Genomic DNA, 21,680 nt, shown 5'->3' with positions numbered 1-21,680 from the left:
CACACAAACTGTGGTCTGCCAGTCAAGTAATCCATTATCCAGGATACGTTATCATCACATGTACCAAGAAACAGTGAAATGCTTGTCTTGCATACGGTCCGTACAGATCAAATGATTACACAGTGCATTCAGCTAGACTAGGGTAAAACAATAACAGAGCAGAATAAAGTGTAAGTGCTACCACAAAAGTGCAGGACAGGTAAACGATAAAGGCAAATTCAACAGAAGGCAGATTTTGAGGCCAAGGATCTATCATTTCGTAGAAGAGGTCCATTCAAAAATCTGATAACAATGGGATAGAGGTTGCCTTTGAGCCTGGTGGTACAAACTTCCAGCCTTTTTTATCTTCTGCCTGATGGGAGGGGGGAGAAGAAAGAATATCAGGGGTGGTTAGGTCACTCATTATGCTGGCTGTTTTAATGAGGTGGTGAGAAGTGTAGATGGGAGGATGGTTCACATGATGTACTGAGCTGTGTCCACAACTCTCTGCGGATACCTGTGGTCACGGGCTGAGCAGTTGCTATATCCGTCCAGATAGAATGTATTCTATGGTGTACCAATAAAAATTGATAAAAGTCAATAGGTTCAAGCCAACTTTTTTTAGCCTTCTGAGGATGTAGAGGCTTTGGTGCGCTTTCTTAGCTGTGGTATCAATGTAGTTGGACCGACAAGTTATTGGTGATGGTCATACCTAGGAACTTGAAGCTCTAAACCCTTTCAGCCTCAACATAATGGATGAGGGCAGGAGTATTTGCACCACCCCACTTTCTGAAGACAATGAACAGCTCTTATGTTTCATTGACATTGAGGGAAAGGTTGTTGTCATTACACTGTGTCAATGAGCTCTCTATCTCCTTCCTCTTCTCCAAATCATCGTTATTTGAGGTGCAGTCCACAACAGTGGCACATCTGTAAACTTGGAGCTGGAGTTAGAGCAGAATTTGGCCATGCAGTCATGAGTGTAGAGGGGGTAGAGTAGGACATGCAAAACAATGCAGTGATAATTAAAAAAAAACAATTTCAATTCCTAGATCCCCTCTCACCTCCAAGTCCCAAAGACTACAGACCTGATTTCTTTAGCCATTCATGATAAGATAAGTTTCTCATCCCAGGAATTAACTAGTTTTCTTCTGGACGAACTCCAATGTTCGTGCAGCCTTTTTCTAAATCTCTAGAAAGTGTTCCAAGTGCAATCTCACCAACATACCATACAATAGTAAGAGTGCTTCATTATTGTTACATGAACTCCCCCATAATAAAGCTTATATGCTATTTGTCTTTCTGGCAAAGAATCTTTATTTTATTTATTTTATTTTTTATTTATAGAGTGAAACTGGCCCTCCTGGCTCAATGAGCGGCGCTGCCCTGCAGCCCACCTATTTAACCCTAGCCTAATCCCAGGACCAAAAGACCATAAGACCATCAGACAAAGGAGCAGAAGTCGGCCATTCGGCCCATCAAGTCTGCTCCGCCATTTTATCTTGAGCTGATCCATTCTCCCATTTAGTCCCACTCCCCCGCCTTCTCACCATAACCTTTGATGCCCTGGCTACTCAGATACCTATCAATCTCTGCCTTAAATACACCCAGTGACTTGGCCTCCACTACTGCCCGTGGCAACAAATTCCATAGATTCACCACCCTCTGGCTAAAAAAATTTCTTCGTATTTCTGTTCTGAATGGGCACCCTTCAATCCTTAAGTCATGCCCTCTCATACTAGACTCCCCCATCATGGGAGACAACTTTGCCACATCCACTCTGTCCATGCCTTTCAACATTCGAAATGTTTCTATGAGGTCTCCCCTCATTCTTCTAAACTCCAAGGAATACAGTCCAAGAGTGGACAAACATTCCTCATATGTTAACCCTCTCATTTCCAGAATCATTCTAGTGAATCTTCTCTGTACCCTCTCCAACGTCAGCACATCCTTTCTTAAATAAGGAGACAAAACTGCCCACAGTACTCCAAGTGAGGTCTCACCAGCGCCTTATAGAGCCTCAACATCACATCCCTGCTCCTATACTCTATTCCTCTAGAAATGAAAGCCAACCTTGCATTCGCCTTCTTCACCAAAGACTCAACCTGGAGGTTAACCTTAAGGGTATCCTGCACGAGGACTCCCAAGTCCCATTGCATTTCAGAATTCTTTCCTCATTTAAATAATAGTCTGCCCATTTATTTCTTCTGCCGAAGTGCATAACCATACACTTTCCATTGTATTTCATTTGCCACTTCTTTGCCCATTCTTCCAATCTATCCAAGTCTCTCTGCAGACTCTCTGTTTCCTCAGCACTACCGGCCCCTCTACCTATCTTCGTATCGTCAGCAAACTTAGCCACAAAGCCATCTATTCTATAATCCAAATCGTTGATGTACAAGGTAAAAAGAAGCGGCCCCAACATAGACCCCTGTGGAACACCACTGGTAACCGGCAGCCAACCAGAATAGGATCCCTTTATTCCCACTCTCTGTTTCCTGCCAATCAGTCAACACTCTAGCCACGTATGTAACTTTCTCGTAATTCCATGGGCTCTTATCTTGTTAAGTAGCCTCATGTGCGGCACCTTGTCAAAGGCCTTCTGAAAATCCAAATATAAATCATCCACTGCATCTCCCTTGTCTAGCCGACTTGTAACTTCCTCAAAAAATTGTCATAGGTTTGTCAGGCAGGATTTTCCTTTAAGGAATCCATGCTGAGTTCTGCCTATTTTGTCATATGCCTCCAGGTACTCTGTAACCTCATCCTTGACAATCGACTCCAACAACTTCCCAACCACCGATGTCAAGCTAACAGGTCTATAATATCCTTTTTGCATCCTTGCCCCCTTCTTAAATAGCGGAGTGACATTTGCAATCATCCAGTCCTCCGGAACCATGCCAGAGTCTATCGACTTTTGAAAGATTATCGCTAATGCCTCCGCAATCTCCACAGCTAGTTCCTTCAGAACATGAGGGTGCATTCCATTTGGTCCAGGAGACTTATCTACCTTTAGACTATTCAGCATCCTGAGTACTTTCTCTGTCATAATTGTGACTGTGCACACTTCTCTTCCCTGCTACCCTTGAGTCTCCAGTATACTGCTGATGTCTTCCTCAGTGAAGACTGATACAAAGTACTCATTCAGTTCCTCTGCCATCTCCTTATCTCCCATTACAATTTCTCCAGCATCATTTTCTATTGGTCCTATATCTACTCTCACCTGTCTTTTACTCTTTATATATTTGAAAAAGCTTTTAATATCCTCTTTGATATTATCTGCTAGCTTCCTTTCATAGTTCATCTTTTCCCTCTTAATGACCTTCTTAGCTTCCTTTTGTATGCTTTTAATAACTTCCCAATCCTCTGTCTCATCAACAAGATGTTCTAAGAAGTGGGCTCATCAACAAGATGTTCTAAGAAGCCATCTTGCAAACATTCTACAAATTCTCTCTCTTGAGATCCAGTGCCGACCTGATTTTCCCAATCCACTCATATGTTAAAATCCCCCACAACTTTCATAACACTGCCCTTCTGACAAGCCTTTTCTATTTCCTGTTGTAATTTGTAGTCCACATCACTGCAGCTGTTTGGAGGCCTATAAATAACTGCCATCAGGGTCCTTTTACTCCGCGATTTCTTAGCTCAACCCATAAAGATTCTGCACCTTCCGATCCTATATCACCTCTTTCTACTGATTTAGTATCATTTCTTACCAATAAATCCACGCCTCCTGCTGCCTACCTTCCTATCCTTCCGATACACCGTGTATCCTTGGCCGTTCAGCTCCCAGAGACATGCATCTTTAGCCACGTCTCAGTGATGGCCACAATATCATACCTGCCAATCTGTAGCTGTACGACAAGATCATCCACCTTATTCCTTATGCTGCGTGCATTTAAGTATAACACCTTAAGACCAGTATTTGATACTTTTCGCTTTGATTTCACTGCAACTTTATTGCACTGCAACTCATCCCAATGGCTACAAATTTGCCCCATCACCCGCCTGTCTTTCCTGACATCTTTACTGCTCGCTATCTTAGATTTATTTCTGTTTTCCCCTTCCTCCGCTCTATCATTCCGGTTCCCATCCCCCTGCCAAATTAGTTTAAACCTTCCCTAACAGCTCTATTGAACCTTCCCGCCAGGATATTGGTCCCCTTCGGGTTCAGGTGTAACCTGTCCTTTTTGAACAGGTCATACTTCCCCCAGAAGAGATCCCAGTTATCCAAGAATCTGAAACCCTGCCCCCTGCACCAGTCTCTCAGCTGTGCATTCATCTGCCTTATCCTACTATTCTTGCCCTTGCTAGCATGTGGCACAGGTAGCAATCCCGAGATTACTACCCAGCAGGTCCTGTTTCTCAGCTTCCTTCCTAACTCCCAGAAATCTCTCTTCAGGACCTCCTCCCTTGTCTTATCTATGTCATTGGTACCAACATGTACCAGGACAACTGGCTGCTCGCCCTCCCCCTTCAGAATATTCTGGACCCAATCAGAGACATCCCGTACCCTGGCACCTGGGGCGAAACCCACCATGCGGGTATCTCCATCAGGCTCACAGAATCTCCTGTCCATTCCCCTGATTATGGAATCCCCTATGACTACCGCATTCCTCTTCTCCCTCCTTCCCTCTTGCACAACAGCGCCAGGCTCAGTGCCAGAGACTTGGTCACCCTGTCAGGTCATCCCCCTCAACAGCAATCTAGAACAAGATATTTGTTGCTGAGGGGGACAGCCACAGGTGTGCTCTCCACTATCCGGGCATTTCCCTTCCCTCTCTTGACAGTGACCCAGTTTTCTGACCCCTGTAGCCTTGGGATGACTACCTCCCTGTAGCCCCTCTCTATCAGCTCTTCACTTTCCCTAATAAGCAGTAGGTCATCAAGCTGCAGCTCCAGATCCCTAACACTGTCTCTGAGGAGCTGCATCTCGGAGCACCTGGCGCAGATGTGGCCATCAATGAGGCTAGAGGTCACATCGGACATCCCGAACAAAGCACTAACCCTGCAGGCATGCTATCTAATTCTACAGGAAAAATAAGTCTACTCACCTAACAACAGGAATTCTGCAGATGTTGGAAATTCAAGCAACACACATAAAAGTTGCTGGTGAACGCAACAGGCCAGGCAGCATCTCTAGGAAGAGGTGCAGTCGACTTTTCAGGCTGAGACCCTTTATCAGGACTAACTGAAGGAAGAGTGAGTAAGGGATTTGAAAGTTGGAGGGGGAGGGGGAGATCCAAAATGATAGGAGAAGACAGGAGGGGGAGGGATGGAGCCAAGAGTTGGACAGGTGATAGGCAAAAGGGATACGAGAGGATCATGGGACAGGAGGTCCGGGAAGAAAGACAGGGGGGGCGGACCCAGAAGATGGGCAAGGGGTATATTCAGAGGGACAGAGGGAGAAAAAGAAGAGTGAGAGAAAGAATGTGTGTATAAAAATAAGTAACAGATGGGGTACGAGGGGGAGGTGGGGCATTAGCGGAAGTTAGAGAAGTCGATGTTCATGCCATCAGGTTGGAGGCTGCCCATTGGAATATAAGGTGTTGTTCCTCCAACCTGAGTGTGGCTTCATCTTTACAGTAGAGGAGGCCGTGGATAGACATGTCAGAATGGGAATGGGATGTGGAATTAAAATGTGTGGCCACTGGGAGATCCTGCTTTCTCTGGCTGACAGAGCGTAGATGTTCAGCAAAGCGGTCTCCCAGTCTGCGTCGGGTCTCGCCAATATATAAAAGGCCACATCGGGAGCGCCGGACGCAGTATATCACCCCATATATCACTCTACTCACCTACTTACCTCGACAAACAGACGAACTTTTTAAACCATTAGCTCGTACCGTTAGCTGTGTGAGCCCTGCTGTCCGGGCCGATTTACGAAAGGCGGGGGGGGTGGGGGGGGAAGGAAAAAAAAAGAGTTGGTGCCTCACTCTCGCCTCTTCCCGTTTGCCGCCGAAGCCCGTTGAAGCCAAAGCCCTGCACTCTGCTACCACTCTCTCCGCTGCCCACTTCGACAGCTGCCCGCTGTATAGGGTGGTCTCCTTTTTAAACTCTCTGTGCTGCCCTGTTACGTCACGCGCCTGCGCAGTCTCGTCCTTCTTGCACTCGAAGAAGTTTTTAAAAAAACTGCCTTCCTTCAGAATTCAGCTCCCACGCTGCTCTGTAGTCTCGATCCAAAAGAAAGTCATTGGAACCAACCTTCCTTTTTAAACTCTCCGCACTGTCCTGTTACTCTCCATGTTGTCCTGTTACAATTTCTAATCAACAGTTAACCTGCTAACTGAATTGGAACGTGGTAGGAAATCAGAGCACCTGGAGGAAGCCCACACACTTGTGGAAAGGATGTAGAAATTTCTTACAGATTCATTCATTCAGGTGCCTTGCCATTCAGCTTGGGCGATCATGTCTCTCCATCCATCACGATCCCTGACCCTCCGAATTGTAGTTGTTGCCTTCCCTGTTTCTAACCATGATGTTATTCCATCTGTCATTTTCATTCTCTGTCTGCCTCTGCTTCCTTTTCCTTCCAGATTAACAGTTGTAACTAAATGTTCTAATGTCTCTCTTCACATGATGTGTCCAAAGAATTTTGATTGCTGTTTTCTGGTTTTTTTAAGTAATATATGTTTTGTTTTTGTTCTCTGTGGAACTTCTTCGTTGGTTATCCTGTCCATATATGATATGCATAGCATTCTTCTGAGGAACCACATCTCTGCTGCATTGATTCTTTTCTCCATTGCATTTGTGATGGTCCATGACTCGCAGCCATACATCAATATAGGAAGAATGTAGCAGCTGAGTGTTTTAAGGCAGATGTCAATTGCTATTTTCTTGTTCCTTAAGATGTTTCTCATTTCTGTTAATGCTGTTCTTGCTATTGCTATTCTTGCTTTTACATCTGTTTTGCATTTGCCATCAGATGTTACCCATGATCCAAGGTACTTGAAGTTGTGAACTTGTTTCAGGATTTCATTTCCCAATACGATCCTACAGTTTGGGATATCAGGTTTCTTTGATATTACCATTACTTCAGTTTTCTTTTTAAGGTTAGGCCAAGTCGTTCGCTCTCTGTGTTGATGGTAGATACTAGTTTCTGTAAATTTACTTCACTGTTTGCCATCAGTACTGCATCATCCGCATAGCGGAGGGTGTTGATATTGTATCTTCCTATACTTATTCCAGGTAGGTCTTGTGTGGTTCTCATGATGTTTTCACTGTACAGGGAGAACAGGTCTGGTGACAGAATACAACCCTGTCTGTCTCCTCACTTTATTGGCTGATATTCACCAATCTCGTTGTCTATCCGAATTGCTACCCTTTGTTGCCAGTAAAGATTCCTGATTATTCTTAGATCTTTTCAGTCGATATTAATATCTTTAAGCATTTTCATAATGACTTGGTGTTTCACTGTGTCAAAGGCTTTTGTGTAGTAGTCAATGAAACAGAAGTATAGGTCTTGTTGCACTTTCGATAATATTCCTGAGAATATAAGTGGCGTTTGATGTTCCCTTGCCTTCAACAAAGCTGCACTGTTCTTCACTGGTCTCTGGTTTAATTTTGTTTCTTATTCTGAGCATGATGACTCTAAGTAGAATTTTTGTGAGGTGGCTCATTAAACTAATTCTTCTGTGTTGTCCACACTCTGTTACACCTGGTTTCTTTGGCAGCGCAATGAATATTGTCTTTAAAAGATCTTCTGGTACTTTGCACTGTTGTATATTCTATTCAATAAGATTGTTAATTTCTATACACCAAAATCTTCTAGCACGTCAGACAGTTCAACCGGAATTTTATCTGGTCCTGATGATTTCCCCTTTCTCATTTTCTTCATAACATGTTCCACTTCTTCTTTCAGTATTGCTGGGCCCTCGTTGTCGTTGCCAGTATCAAAGTTGCCCTCTCGGTCTTTGTCATCACGTAGGTCTTCGATGTATTCTGACCATCTTTGCATTATTTTTCCTTTTACCATAATTGTAGAGCCATCTCTTGCTTTTATACATCCTGTTGTTGCCCCGATTTTCTTCCCATTTGTGACATCTTTGATCTCGTCGGCATATGTTTGCTGTTGTTGGTCTTCTGTAATTGTTCTATTAACACACATTTGTCCTTAAGCCACTTTTCTTTTGCTTAGAAACCATAGAAAAGCTACAACACAGAAACAGGCCTTTTGGCCCTTCTTGGCTGTGCCGAACTATTTTCTGCCTACTCCCACTGACCTGCACACGTACCATATTCCTCCATACACCTCCCATCCATGTATCTGTCCAATTTATTCTTAAATGTTAAAAAAGAACCCACATTTACCACCTTGTCTGGCAACTCATTCCATACTCTTGCCACTCTCTGTGTGAAGAAGCCCCCTCTAATGTTCCCTTTAAACTTTTCCCTCTCATCCTTAACCCATGTTCTCTTTTTTTTTCTCTCCTTGCCTCAGTGGAAAAAGCCTGCTTGCATTCACTCTATCTATACCCATCATAATTTTATATACCTCTATCAAAGCTCCCCTCATTCTTCTACGCTCCAGGGAATAAAGTCCTAACCTATTCAACCTTTCTCTGTAACTCAGTTTCTCAAGTCCCGGCAACATCCTTGTAAACCTTCTTTGCACTCTTTCAACCTTATTAATATCCTTCCTGTAATTTGGTGACCAAAACTGAACACAATACTCGAGATTCGGCCTCACCAATGCCTTATACAACCTCATCATAACATTCCAGTTCTTATACTCAATATTTTGATTAATAAAGGCCAATGTACCAAAAGCTCTCTTTACGACCCTATCTACCTGTGACGCCACTTTTAGGGAATTTTGTATCTGTATTCCCAGATCCCTCTGTTCCTTGCACTTGGTTGTTATCTGTGCATGCAAGGATACATAGGCTTTTTCGTTTTCCTTACATTTTCTTCCTTGTTCCATACGATTCAGAATTTCTTCTGTCATTCATTTCTTTTTAGCTTTTTTTTGTTGTTTGGAAATCACCTCTTGTGCTGCTTATGTTATGCTGTCTCTGAGGTTTTCCTACTGCCGTTCTATAATAGTGATATTTTGTAGAGCCTCGAATTTGTTCTTCACCGTTATTTGGAATTCATTTTTGATATCATTGGTTTTTCGCAAAAGTCCCAAATTCAGCTTTGGCTCTACTGTTGGTCTTTTAAGCTTTCTGAGTCTCAGGTACATCACGCTGATTATTGGTACGTGATCACTGTAGCAGTCTGCACCCGGATATACTTTGCATGATTTCAGAGCATTTCTATACCTTCTCCTTATAAGCACGTAATCAGTCTGGATTCTGGTGTTATCCCCTGGGCTTGTACATTTCCAAAGTTTTCTCAGGTGTTGCTTGAAGACGGTATTACCAATTATATATTCTTTTTCTGTGACTCATGTAGCTAGTCGTTCACCTCTCTCATTTCTGTCACCTATGCCGTAATGCCCAATATTGTCCTCTTACCTGGACTTGCCTACTTTTGTGTTGAAGTCACCTTGAATAATGGTATTTTCTGAGCTTTTACATTGTCTTAATGCTGTATCTAGTTTGTCTTAAAATTGATCGATGCTTTCTTCACTGCTGTCTGCTGTTGGGACATAAACAGGTTTTGCATGTAGTTTTACAAGTAACATTCGATCTGATTTTGTCCAATAGCCTTTTATTGATTTTACATGTTCTTCATCTAACATAATTCCAACACCTTTTTCATGTATTTCCCCTCCTGAGTAAATGATAGTGTATCCCTCTGAGCTTGTTTTACCAGCTGCTTTCCACCTCATCTTGCACATTCCCAAGATGTTAATTTTTAATCTTTCCATTTCCTGTTTGATGTTGTCTAGTTTACCAGGTTGGTTACGGGTTCTTACATTCCAGGTTGCTGGTCTGATCTTCTTTGCTTTTAATCTGCTGACAGTCGCTGGATAACGGTCGAGGTTCACCTGTGGTGCATGAGATCCTCTACCGGATTAGGCTCCTTCAGTGAAGGCTCTATTCACATCTTTGAGCTGAGACCGTAGTTAATTTGAGTTCATGATTGTACAAGGGAGGAATACTGAAGTGGTTTCCCATTGCCTTCTTCAGTTGCAGTGTCCATACTGGACGGGTAACCCTGGCCATTGATCAGCAGATTCATTCTTACAGATGGCATCGGAATTAAACTCCGAACTCCAATCCCCTGAGCCGTAAGAGAGTCGCACTAACCGCTACACTACCATAGTGCCCCAACAATCTTAAACTGCTTCTTGCCAACCTGATCTGTTCAGAGTATCACATTTCCTGAGTGAAGTCTAATGATAGGCTTTCAACGTGCCTAATGTTGCTTTGGCCTAAGTATTTTCACAGAAGAACTAACCAATGGAAGCATATACATTATAAAAAGGCATATGTAGATAGCTGGAATCTTTTTCCAAGCATGAAAATGTCAAATCCTCGAGGGCATAGCTTTATGGTGAAATGGAGAATGTTGAAAGGAGGCAATTTTTTTACATCGTGAATGGTGTCTGGTGCATGCTGCAAGGGGAAGTGGTCAAAGCAGATATGCTCGCAAGATTTCAAAACACTTTTAGATAGAGACAAGGACAGGCTGAGATTGGAAGGATATAAAGCATGTTCAGTCAGATGTGATAAGTTTTGAATGACATCAAAGTTGGCATGGGCACTACTGCCCAATGATCCTGTTTCTGTGCTGCTCTGTGATGTTGTATATGCTGCCCAAGTTGTCTTGGCATAGGAGACTTTCGACTGGACAAAAACACGTCTTTTCCACAAACAGGGCAAGGTGCAGTATTGACCTTATTAGTTTCCTCTTCTTGGACTGTCACGAAGATTGAGAATGACATGTTTTCATTTCAATGTTGTTGGTTTTGAGGTGACTAAGCCAAATTACGGATCTCATGGGTGAGATAGTTGGGACTTGAGAGGATGGGTGTCTGGGATTTTATCTTGTCCTCTTGTAGCTTCTGGCCTTCAGTTGCTCCTACCTTAGAGAGCATAAGAGCTTGATGCACATCCACTGCCAGCTTGATCCAGGATTTCCCATGAATCAGAAGGTTTTCAGAAGGTTTTGGAATACCGTTGACTCATTTGATCAGCTCCCCTTGGCAGGGTTAGGAGTACATTGCTCACTTTGGGCTTCTGCTGTCATGCATATATCAAAAGGTGACATCCATCATTAAGGACCCCTTCACTCTGGACATGCCCTCTTCTTATTGCTACCATCGAGGGGGAGGTGCAAGTACTGAAGGCACACGCTCAACATTTCAGCAATAGCTTCTTTCCCTCCACCTTCAGATTTCTGAATGGATAATGAGCCCATGAACACTCCTTCACTATTCTTATTTCCTGTTTTTGCACTAATTTAATTAAATTTGAAAAATATATAATTCATATATTGCAACGTACTGCTGTTGAAAACAACAAATGTCATGACATATACCAGTGATATTAAGCCTGATTCTGATCTAGGGGTAATCATAGAACATTGAACATTGTAACACAGTACAGGCCCTTCGGCCAACAAAGTTGTGCCAACCTTTTAACCCACTCTAAGATTAATCAAACCCTTCCCTCATTCATAGCCCTCAACTTTACTATCACCCATGTGCCTATCTAAGAGTTTGTTAAATTTCCCTAATGAATCAGCCACTACCACCAACCCTGGCATGGCATTCCTCACGCCCACCACTCTTGGTGTGAAAAAACCTACCTCCGACATCCTCCCTATTATTTCCTCCAATCACCTTAAAATGATGCCCCTTTGTATTAGCCATTTGCATTCTGGGAAAATGTCTCTGGCTGATCAACTCGATCTATGCCTCTTCGCACATTGCAATCAGAGACCCAATGTTAAGCAAGTTGGCTTGAGGAAAGACTTAGAACATTTTGCAGAGGAGCATTGGGGATACCTCTGTAGCATTTTGACATGCCTTGCTATGAGCTGCCTGTATATTTAAGGGCTATTGAACAATGCATATCCAGATATGTACTCAGAAATGCAGCTAAGATCTTGTCTGGTAAAGTAATGATCCAAGTGCAAAGTTAAATCGACTTTAATGTCTGAATTGTGGAAAACAGTATGCAAAAAACATTTTAATGACAGGTAATGAATTACGTTGTGATTGTATAACTTCGGCATTTTGTCTAAATTTATTCACAATCAGGATATTTCTTGCACTTATTCATATGCACAAATTCACCAGTTCAGGAGGAGGGGATATCATTTTTTGTGTTTTTTAACAATTTTACAGCAGATAAAAATACTTTATCTGATTGTTTATTAGGTGCCTTAATGAATAGGCATGGTTTCAGAGGTTTCAGCTACTGCACAAATTGATTGACTGATTTTCTTTGTGGTAATATGACTGGTAGTTTATTTTAATGTGGAATAGAGGCCACTGGGGCCATTTTCCTGGGGCTACAAAATCCATCCCAGGCTAATCTCATTCTTGAATTTGTCCTTAATCCTATAGTCAACAGCTCATCAAGCATTCATCGGGGTATTAAATAAATGTAATTTGGATTCTACATCCACCACCCTTTCAGAGAACCCTACCTCCATAACGCTCTAGGTTTAAAATAAAATCTCAACTCCCTTCATATTTTTCTAACTTGAAATTGATTCTCAAGCTGTTTTTACACAGAGAGTGGTGTGTATGTGGAGTGACTTGCCTGGGGTGGTGGCAGAGGCTGAGGCAGATACATTTAGGGGCATTTAGGAAAATGGAGGGCTCTGTAGGAGAGAAGGGTTAGATTATTCTGAAAGTAAGTTAAAAGGTTGGCATAACATTGTGGGCCGAAGGGCCTGTACTGTGCTGTAATTTTCTATGTCCTATATTTGCTTCATATCCTGCAATGTGGCCATCACAGGTCTATCAATATCAGCTTTTAAATTAATGTTCGATGATTCACAGTGCTATCAGGACAGTAATATCACTTTTACCCCTCTTATTCTTCACAAATTATTCTTTTTATAATGCCCATCTGTTATTTCTACCAGGTCCTTCTCCTCCTTTCACTTAGCCTTTCATCCCTATGCTTGAATCAGTGATCTTGAAATTGGGTTTAACTATCCAGAATCCTTTGGTACCTTCACTTGATTGTCAAGAAATACACCAACAAAATGTACAAAACAAGCATTGTAACGTCCTTTGTCAGCCTCGGTATATACATTGAGACTTGGAGATATACTCTCTGACCGAATAGAACAGAGTGAAGCGTACTCATGCATCAGGAATTGTGCCTTATATCAAATGCAGGAGAAACATGTGGAAATATCAATTCAACACAGCTCTGAAGATTTCTTAAATGGTGTACCAAATCCAAATATAAAGTGTTTTCAACTTATTAAAGCAATGCCCACATTGTTAGTACAAGTGCGGGCTTAACAGTCGTGAGAGTGGATTCCAAAAAACTAGTAATGTCAAATGTGGATAAATGTAGGAAAGAGAAGAAAGATTATGAGAGAAAACTGGCAGAGAACATAAAAACTGACCGTAAAAGCTTTTATAGATACGTGAAAAGAAAAAGATTGGTTAAGACAAATGTAGGTCCCCTACAGACAGGAACAGGTGAATTGATTGTGGGAAACAAGGACATGGCAGACCAATTGAATAACTACTTCGGTTCTGTCTTCACTAAGGAGGACATAAATAATCTTCTGGAAATAGTAGGGGACAGAGGGTCTAGTGAGATGGAGGAACTGAGGGAAGTACATGTTAGTAGGGAAGTGGTGTTGGGTAAATTGAAGGGATTAAATGCAGATAAATCCCCAGGGCCAGATGATCTGCATCCCAGAGTGCTTAAGGAAGTAGCCCAAGAAATAGTGGATGCATTAGTGATAATTTTTCAAAACTCTTTAGATTCTGGACTAGTTCCTGAGGACTGGAGGGTGGCTAATGTAACCCCGCTTTTTAAAAAAGGAGAGAGAGAGAAACCGGGGAATTATAGACCGGTTAGCCTAACATCGGTGGTGAGGAAAATGCTAGAGTCAGTTATCAAAGATGTGATAACAGCACATTTGGAAAGCGGTGAAATCATCGGACAGAGTCAGCATGGATTTGTGAAAGGAAAATCATGTCTGACGAATCTCATAGAATTTTTTGAGGATGTAACTAGTAGAGTGGATAGGGGAGAACCAGTGGATGTGGTATATTTGGATTTTCAAAAGGCTTTTGACAAGGTCCCACACAGGAGATTAGTGTGCAAACTTAAAGCACATGGTATTGGGGGTAAGGTATTGGTGTGGGTGGAGAATTGGTTGGCAGACAGGAAGCAAAGAGTGGGAATAAACGGGACCTTTTCAGAATGGCAGGCAGTGACTAGTGGGGTACCGCAAGGCCCAGTGCTGCGACCCCAGTTGTTTACAATATATATTAATGACTTAGATGAGGGAATTAAATGCAGCATCTCCAAGTTTGCGGATGACACGAAGCTGGATGGCAGTGTTAGCTGTGAGGAGGATGCTAAGAGGATGCAGGGTGTCTTGGATAGGTTGGGTGAGTGGGCAAATTCATGGCAGATGCAATTTAATGTGGATAAATGTGAGGTTATCCACTTTGGTGGCAAAAACTGGAAAACAGATTATTATCTGAGTGGTGGCCGACTAGGAAAAGGGGAGGTGCAATGAGACCTAGGTGTCATTATACACCAGTCATTGAAAGTGGGCATGCAAGTACAGCAGGCGGTGAAAAAGGCGAATGGTATGCTGGCATTGATAGAAAGAGGATTTGAGTACAGGAGCAGGGAGGTACTACTGCAGTTGTACAAGGCCTTGGTGAGACCATACCTGGAGTATTGTGTGCAGTTTTGGTCCCCTAATCTGAGGAAAGACATCCGTGCCATAGAGGGAGTACAAAGAAGGTTCACCAGCTTGATTCCTGGGATGGCGGGACTTTCATATGATGAAAGACTGGAATGACTAGGCTTATACTCTCTGGAATTTAGAAGATTGAGGGGGGATCTTATTGAAGCGTATAAAATCCTAAAAGGGTTTGACAGGCTAGATGCAGGAAGATTGTTCCCGATATTGGGAAGTCCAGAACGAGAGGTCACAGTTTGAGGATAAAGGGGAAGCCTTTTAGGACCGAGATTAGGAAAAACTTCTTCACACAGAGAGTGGTGAATCTGTGGAATTCTCTGCCACAGGAAACAGTTGAGACCAGTTCACTGGCTATATTTAAGAGGGAGTTAGATATGGCCCTTGTGGCTACGGGAATCAGGGGGTATGGAGGGAAGGCTGGTGCAGGGTTCTGAGTTGGATGATCAGCCATGATCATAATAAATGGCGGTGCAGGCTCAAAGGGCCGAATGGCCTACTCCTGCACCTATTTTCTATGTTTCTATGTTTCTATGTACAGCATCAGTTACGTTTCACTCCTTAAAAGTATTTGAAATGATTATAGCAATTGGTCTGACATCTAACTATGTAATGTATTCTGCATTAGATCTTCCAATAAGTACCTGAATCAGGGCCTTTAATAGCATAATATATTATCTGGACTGAGTCTAGTGCTGTGGCTCAGAAGGGAAGGGGGAGAAGAGAAATGCAGTAGTGACAGAAGATTCCATAGTTACAGGAATAGAGACAAGCTTTGAAGATGTGACGGAAACACCCAGATGATATGTTGCCTCTCAAGTATCAGGGTCAGGGACGTTTTGAATTAGGTTTATGGCATTCTGAAGGGGACGGATGCGCAGCCAGAAATCTTGATACGTGTTGGTACCAATGACATAGATATGAAAAAGGGAGGAGATCTTGAAGAGAGAGTTTAGCAAGCTAGGTAGAAAGCCCTGAAAAGCAGGACTTCCAGGGTAGTAACTCTGGATTGCAGCTGGTGCCACACGCCCATGAGGGTAAGAATAGAATGATTTGGCAGATGAAAATGTAGCTGAAGAATTGGTGCAGGGGGAAGGACTTCTGATTTCTAGATCATTGGGAAATCTTCTGGGGAAGAGATGACTTGTAAGAAAGGGAAGGGTTACACAAGCGTGAGTGGCATCGAGTTCTTTGCAGGCAGGGTTGCTGCAGCTGTTGGGGAGGAGTTTAAACTAGTGTGGCAGGGAGATGCGAGCCTGAGGACTGTTAGTTTACAAGCAGAGGGAGTGGATAGTGAGACTGTCAAGGAAGGATAGCTAGATGGTAGGGCAAAAATGCAGACAGTGGACTGAATTGAAGCGTAAAAAAAAAGGGACAAAAGGAAAAGGGTTATGATAAATAACTGAAGGTGTAACGTTTGAATGGAAGTAGTAGACGGAATTAGGTAGATAACCTTGTAGCACAGTTAAGAGATTGGAAGGTATAACTTTGTGGGCATCACGGAGTTGAGACTGAAAGAAGGTTATGTCCAAAGATACACATAGTGTTGAAAAGACAGGCAGGTAGGCAGAGGGAGTGGTGTGGCTCTGTGAGCAAAAAATGAAAATGTAATCAAATCATTAAAGATAGGTGACATTGGGTTGAAAGATTCAGGATCACTGTGGGTAGAGTTAAGAAATTGCAAAGGTAAAAAGACCCTCACACACAAAATGCTGAAGGAGCTCAGCAGGCCAGGCAGTATCTGTGGAAAAGAGTACTGTTGACTTTTCGGGCTGACATAAAAGCAAACGAGAGAACATATAGTAGAGCAAAAATAAGTACAAAGTTAAAGGATTGGGACGCTTTTAAAAACTAAAAAAGTCATAAAGAGGGAAAAGATGAAATATGAAGGTAAGCTAGCCAATAATATCAAAAAGGATACCAATTTTTTTTCAGATATATGAAGAGTAAAAGAGAGGCAAATGTAGATATCAGACCATTGGAAAATAATGAAGAGGTAGTAATGGCAGGTGGACTGAATAAGTATTTTACGTCAGACTTCACTGTGGAAGACACGAGCAGTGTGCCAAAAGTTCAAGAGTGTCAGGGGGCAGAAGTGCGTGCAGTTGCTATTACTAGGGAGAAGGTGCTCAAGAAGCTAAATGGTCTGAAGGTAGATAATTCACCTGGAGCAGATGGACGACACCCCAGGGTTCTGAAAGAGGTAGCCGAAGAGATTGTGGAGGCATTATTAATGATCTTTCAAGACCAGAAAATTGCAAATGTCACTCAACTCTTCAAGAAGTGAGGGAGAGAAGAGAACATAGAACATAGAATAGTACAGCGCAGTACAGGCCATTCGGCCCACAATGTTGTGCCGACCCTCAAACCCTGCCTCCCATATAGCCCCCCACCTTAAATTCCTCCATATACCTGTCTAATAATCTCTTAAACTTCACTAGTGTATCTGCCTCCACCACTGACTCAGGCAGTGCATTCCACGCATGAACCACTCTCTGAGTTAAAAATCTTCCTCTAATATCCCCTTGAACTTCCCACCCCCTACCTTAAAGCCATGTCCTCTTGTATTGAGCAGTGGTGCCCGGGGGAAGAGGCGCTGGCTATCCACTCTATCTATTCCTCTTATTATCTTGTACACCTTTATCATGTCTCCTCTCATCCTCCTTCTCTCCAAAGAGTAAAGCCCCAGCTTCTTTAATTTCTGATCATAATGCATACTCTCTAAACCAGACAGCATCCTGGTAAATCTCCTCTGTACCCTTTCCAATGCTTCCACATCCTTCCTATAGTGGGGCAACCAGAACTGGACACAGTACTCCAAGTGTGGCCTAACCAGAGTTTTATAGAGCTGCATCATTACATCGCGACTCTTAAACTCTATCCCTCGACTTATGAAAGCTAACACCCCATAAGCTTTCTTAACTACCCTGTGAGGCAACTTTCAGGGGTCTGTGGACATGTACCCCCAGATCCCTCTGCTCCTCCACACTACCAAGTATCCTGCCATTTACTTTGCCTTGGAGTTTGTCCTTCCAAAGTGTACCACCTCACACTTCTACAGGTTGAACTCCATCTGCCACTTCTCAGCCCACTTCTGCATCCTATCAATGTCTCTCTGCAATCTTCAACAATCCTCTACATTCTCTACAACACCGCCAACCTTTGTGTCGTCTGCAAACTTGCCAACCCACTCTTCTACCCCCACATCCAGGTCGCTACTAAAAATCACGAAAAGTAGAGGTCCCAGAACAGATCCTTGTGGGCCACCACTAGTCATAATCCTCCAATCTGAATGTACTCCCTCCACCACGACCCTCTGCCTTCTGCAGGCAAGCCAATTCTGAATCCACCTGGCTGAACTTGCCTGGATCCCATGCCTTCTAACTTTCTGAATAAGCCTACCGTGTGGAACCTTGTCAAATGCCTTACTAAAATCCATATAGATCACATCCACTGCACTACCCTCATCTATATGCCTGGCCATCTCCTCAAAGAACTCTTATCAGGCTTGTTAGACACGATCTGCCCTTCACAAAGCCATGCTGACTGTCCCTGATCAGACCATGGTTCTCTAAATGCCCATCGATTATATCTCTAAGAATCTTTTCCAACAGCTTCCCCACCACAGACGTAAGGCTCACTGGTCTATAATTACCCGGACTATTCCCACTCCCTTTTCTGAACAAGAGGACAACATTCGCGTCCCTCCAATCCTCCGCTACCATTCCTGTGGACAATGAGGACATAAAGATCCTCGGCAGAGGCTCAGCAATCTCTTCCCTCGCCTCGTGGAGCAGCCTGGGGAATATTCCATCAGGCCCCGGGGACTTATCTGTCCTAATGTATTTTAACAATTCCAACACCTCCTCTCCCTTAATATCAACATGCTCCAGAACATCAACCTCATTCATATTGTCCTCACCATCATCAAGTTCCCTCTCTTTGGTGAATACTGAAGAGAAGTATTCATTGAGGACCTCGCTCACTTCCACAGCCTCCAGGCGCATCTCCCCACCTTTATTTCTAATTGGTCCTACCTTCACTCTTGTCATCCTTTTTTTTACACATAATTGAAGAATGTTTTGAAGTTTTCCTTTACCCTACTCGCCAAGGCCTTCTCATGCCCCCTTCTTGCTATTCCCAGCCCCTTCTTAAGCTCCTTTCTTCCTTCCCTATATTCCTCAATAGACCCATCTGATCCTTGCTTCCTAAACCTCATGTATGCTGCTTTCTTCCACCTGACTAGGTTTTCCACCTCATTTGTCACCCATGGTTCCTTCACCCTAACATTCTTCCTCACCGGGACAAATTTATCCCTAACATCCTGCAAGAGATCTCTAAACATTGACCACATATCCATAGTGCATTTCCCTGCAAAAACATCATCCCAACTCACACCCGCAAGTTCTAGCCTTATAGCCTCATAATTTGCCCTTCCCCAATGAAAATTTTTCCTGTCCTCTCTGATTCTATCCTTTTCTATGCTAATGCTAAAGGCCAGGGAGCGGTGGTCACTATCCCCAGATGCTCAGCCACTGAGAGATCTGTGACCTGACCTGGTTCATTACCTAGTACTAGATCTAGTATGGCATTCCCCTTAGTCGGCCTGTCCACATACTGTGACAGGAATCCATCCTGGACACACTTAACAAACTCTGCCCCATCTAAACCCTTGGAAATAATCAGGTGCCAGTCAATATTAGGGAATTTAAAGTCACCCATGATAACAACCCTGTTATTTTTGCACCTTTCCAAAATCTGCCTCCCATTTTGCTCCTCTGTATCTCTGCTGCTACCAGGGGGCCTATAGAATGCCCCCAATAGAGTAACTGCTCACTTCTTGTTCCTGACTTCCATCCATATTGACTCAAAAGAGGATCCTGCTACATTACCTATGCTTTCTGTAGCTGTAATAGTGTCCCTGAGCAGTAACGCCACCCCTCCTTCCCTTCCCCCCGCTCTATCCCTTTTAAAGCACTGAAATCCAGGAATATTGAGAATCCATTCCTGCCTTGGTGCCAGCCAAGTCTCTGTAATGGCCACTACATCATATTTCCATGTATGTATCCAAGCTCTCAGTTGATTACCTTTGTTCCTGATGCTTCTTGCATTGAGGTACACACACTTCAGCCCTTCTACCTTACTGTGTTTACACCGTTTATTCTACTTCTCTTTCCTCAAAGCCTCTCTATACATTAGATCCGGTTTTACTCCGTGCACTTCTTTTACTGCATATTGCTCCGGTTCCCATCCCCCTTGCAAATTAGTTTAAACCCTCCCGAATCATGCTAGCAAACCTACCTGCAAGGATATTGCTTCCCCTCGAGTTCAGGTGCAACCCATCCAATCTGTACAGGTCCCACCTTCCGCAGTAGAGATCCCAATGGTCCAAAAATCAAAAACCCTGCTCCCTGCACCAACTCCTCAGCCACGCATTCAACTGCCATCTCCTCCAATTCTTACCATCACTGTCACGTAACACTGGCAGCAACCCTGAGAATGCCACACTTGAGGTCCTGTTCTTCAGCCTTCTGCCTAGTTCCCAAAACTCACACTTCAGGATCTCATCCCTCTTCCTGCCTATGTCATTGGTACCAACATGTATCACAACTTTTGGTTGCTTTCGCTCTCGTACCAGGATGTCGTGCACCCGGTCAGAGATATCCCGGATCCTGGCACCCAGGAAGCAACAAACCATGCGGGTGTCCTTCTCACATCCACAAAATCTCCTGTCTGCTTCCCTGACTATAGAGTCTCCAATGACGACAGCTCTCCTCCCCTCCCTTCTGAAAGGAAATTATGGGCCAGTTAGCTTGATCTCAGTTGCTGAGAAGATGTTGGAGTTGATTTTTAAGGATGTGGTTTCAAGGTCCCACCCTTCTGAAAGGAAATTATGGGCCAGTTAGCTTGATCTCAGTTGCTGAGAAGATGTTGGAGTTGATTTTTAAGGATGTGGCTTCAAGATAAATGGAGGCACATGTTAAAATAAGCCACAGTCAGCATGGTTTCATTAAGGGATAATATTCTTTCAGGAACTAACAAGCAGGATAAACAAAGAAGAATTATAGGATGTAGTGTATTTGGATTTTTAGAAGTTCTTTGACAAGGTGCCACACATTAGACTTCTTAGAAAGACAAGGGCTTGTGGTGTTACAGGAAAAATAGAAGCATGGATAGAGCAATGACTGACTGGCAGGTGTACACATTGGGAGTAAAGGGAGCCTTTTTTGATTGGCTGCTGATGACTAGTGGTGTTCCACAGAGGTAGGTGTTTGGACCACTTCTTTTTCCATTGCATTGCAATCATTAGGATGATGGATTTGATGGACTTGTAGCAAAGTTTGCAGATGATATGAAGATAGGTGGAGGGGCAGGTTAGTGTTGAGGAAGCAGGGCATCTGTCGAAGGATCTGGACAGATTGGGAGAATGGGGCAGAGAAATGGCCGATGGGAAGTGTATGGTCATGCACTTTGGTTGAAGGAATAAAATTGGAGACTATTTTCTATATTGGGACAAAAATTAAAGATATGATGTGCAAAGGGACTTGGGAGTCCTTGTGCAGGATTTCCTGAAGGCTAACTTGCAGATTGAGTCAGTGGTGAGGAAAACAAGTGCAAAGTTAGCATTCATTTCATGAAGACTAGAATATAAAAACCAAGGAAGTAAGGCTGAGGCTTTATAAGGCACTTGTGAGGCCTCACTTGGAGTATTGTGATCAGTTTTGGGCCCTTTACTGTAAGAAAGTATGGGTGGACATGACAAAACTTAACCGTTTGAGAATTTTGCTCTCTGGGCTATATTAACTGGAATTTAAAATAAGGTGGAACCTCATTAAAATCTATCACATGTAGAAAGGCCTTGATAGATGGGATATGGTGAAGATGTTTTCCATAGT

The 21,680-nt window shown here is 43.2% G+C and overlaps 1 protein-coding gene across 1 annotated transcript in view; it reads left to right on the top strand.

The window, feature by feature from the left end:
• LOC134346871 (contactin-associated protein-like 5) overlaps nucleotides 1-21,680 on the top strand; it is a 1,673,098-nt gene that overhangs the window by 839,364 nt on the left and 812,054 nt on the right. The window lies entirely within an intron of this gene.

This window comes from Mobula hypostoma, chromosome 5 (assembly GCF_963921235.1).
Source record: "Mobula hypostoma chromosome 5, sMobHyp1.1, whole genome shotgun sequence".
In the NCBI taxonomy this organism is placed as follows: domain Eukaryota; kingdom Metazoa; phylum Chordata; class Chondrichthyes; order Myliobatiformes; family Myliobatidae; genus Mobula; species Mobula hypostoma.
The sequence above is the reverse complement of the archived record's forward strand: the minus strand, read 5'-3'. Positions and strand labels throughout refer to the sequence as shown.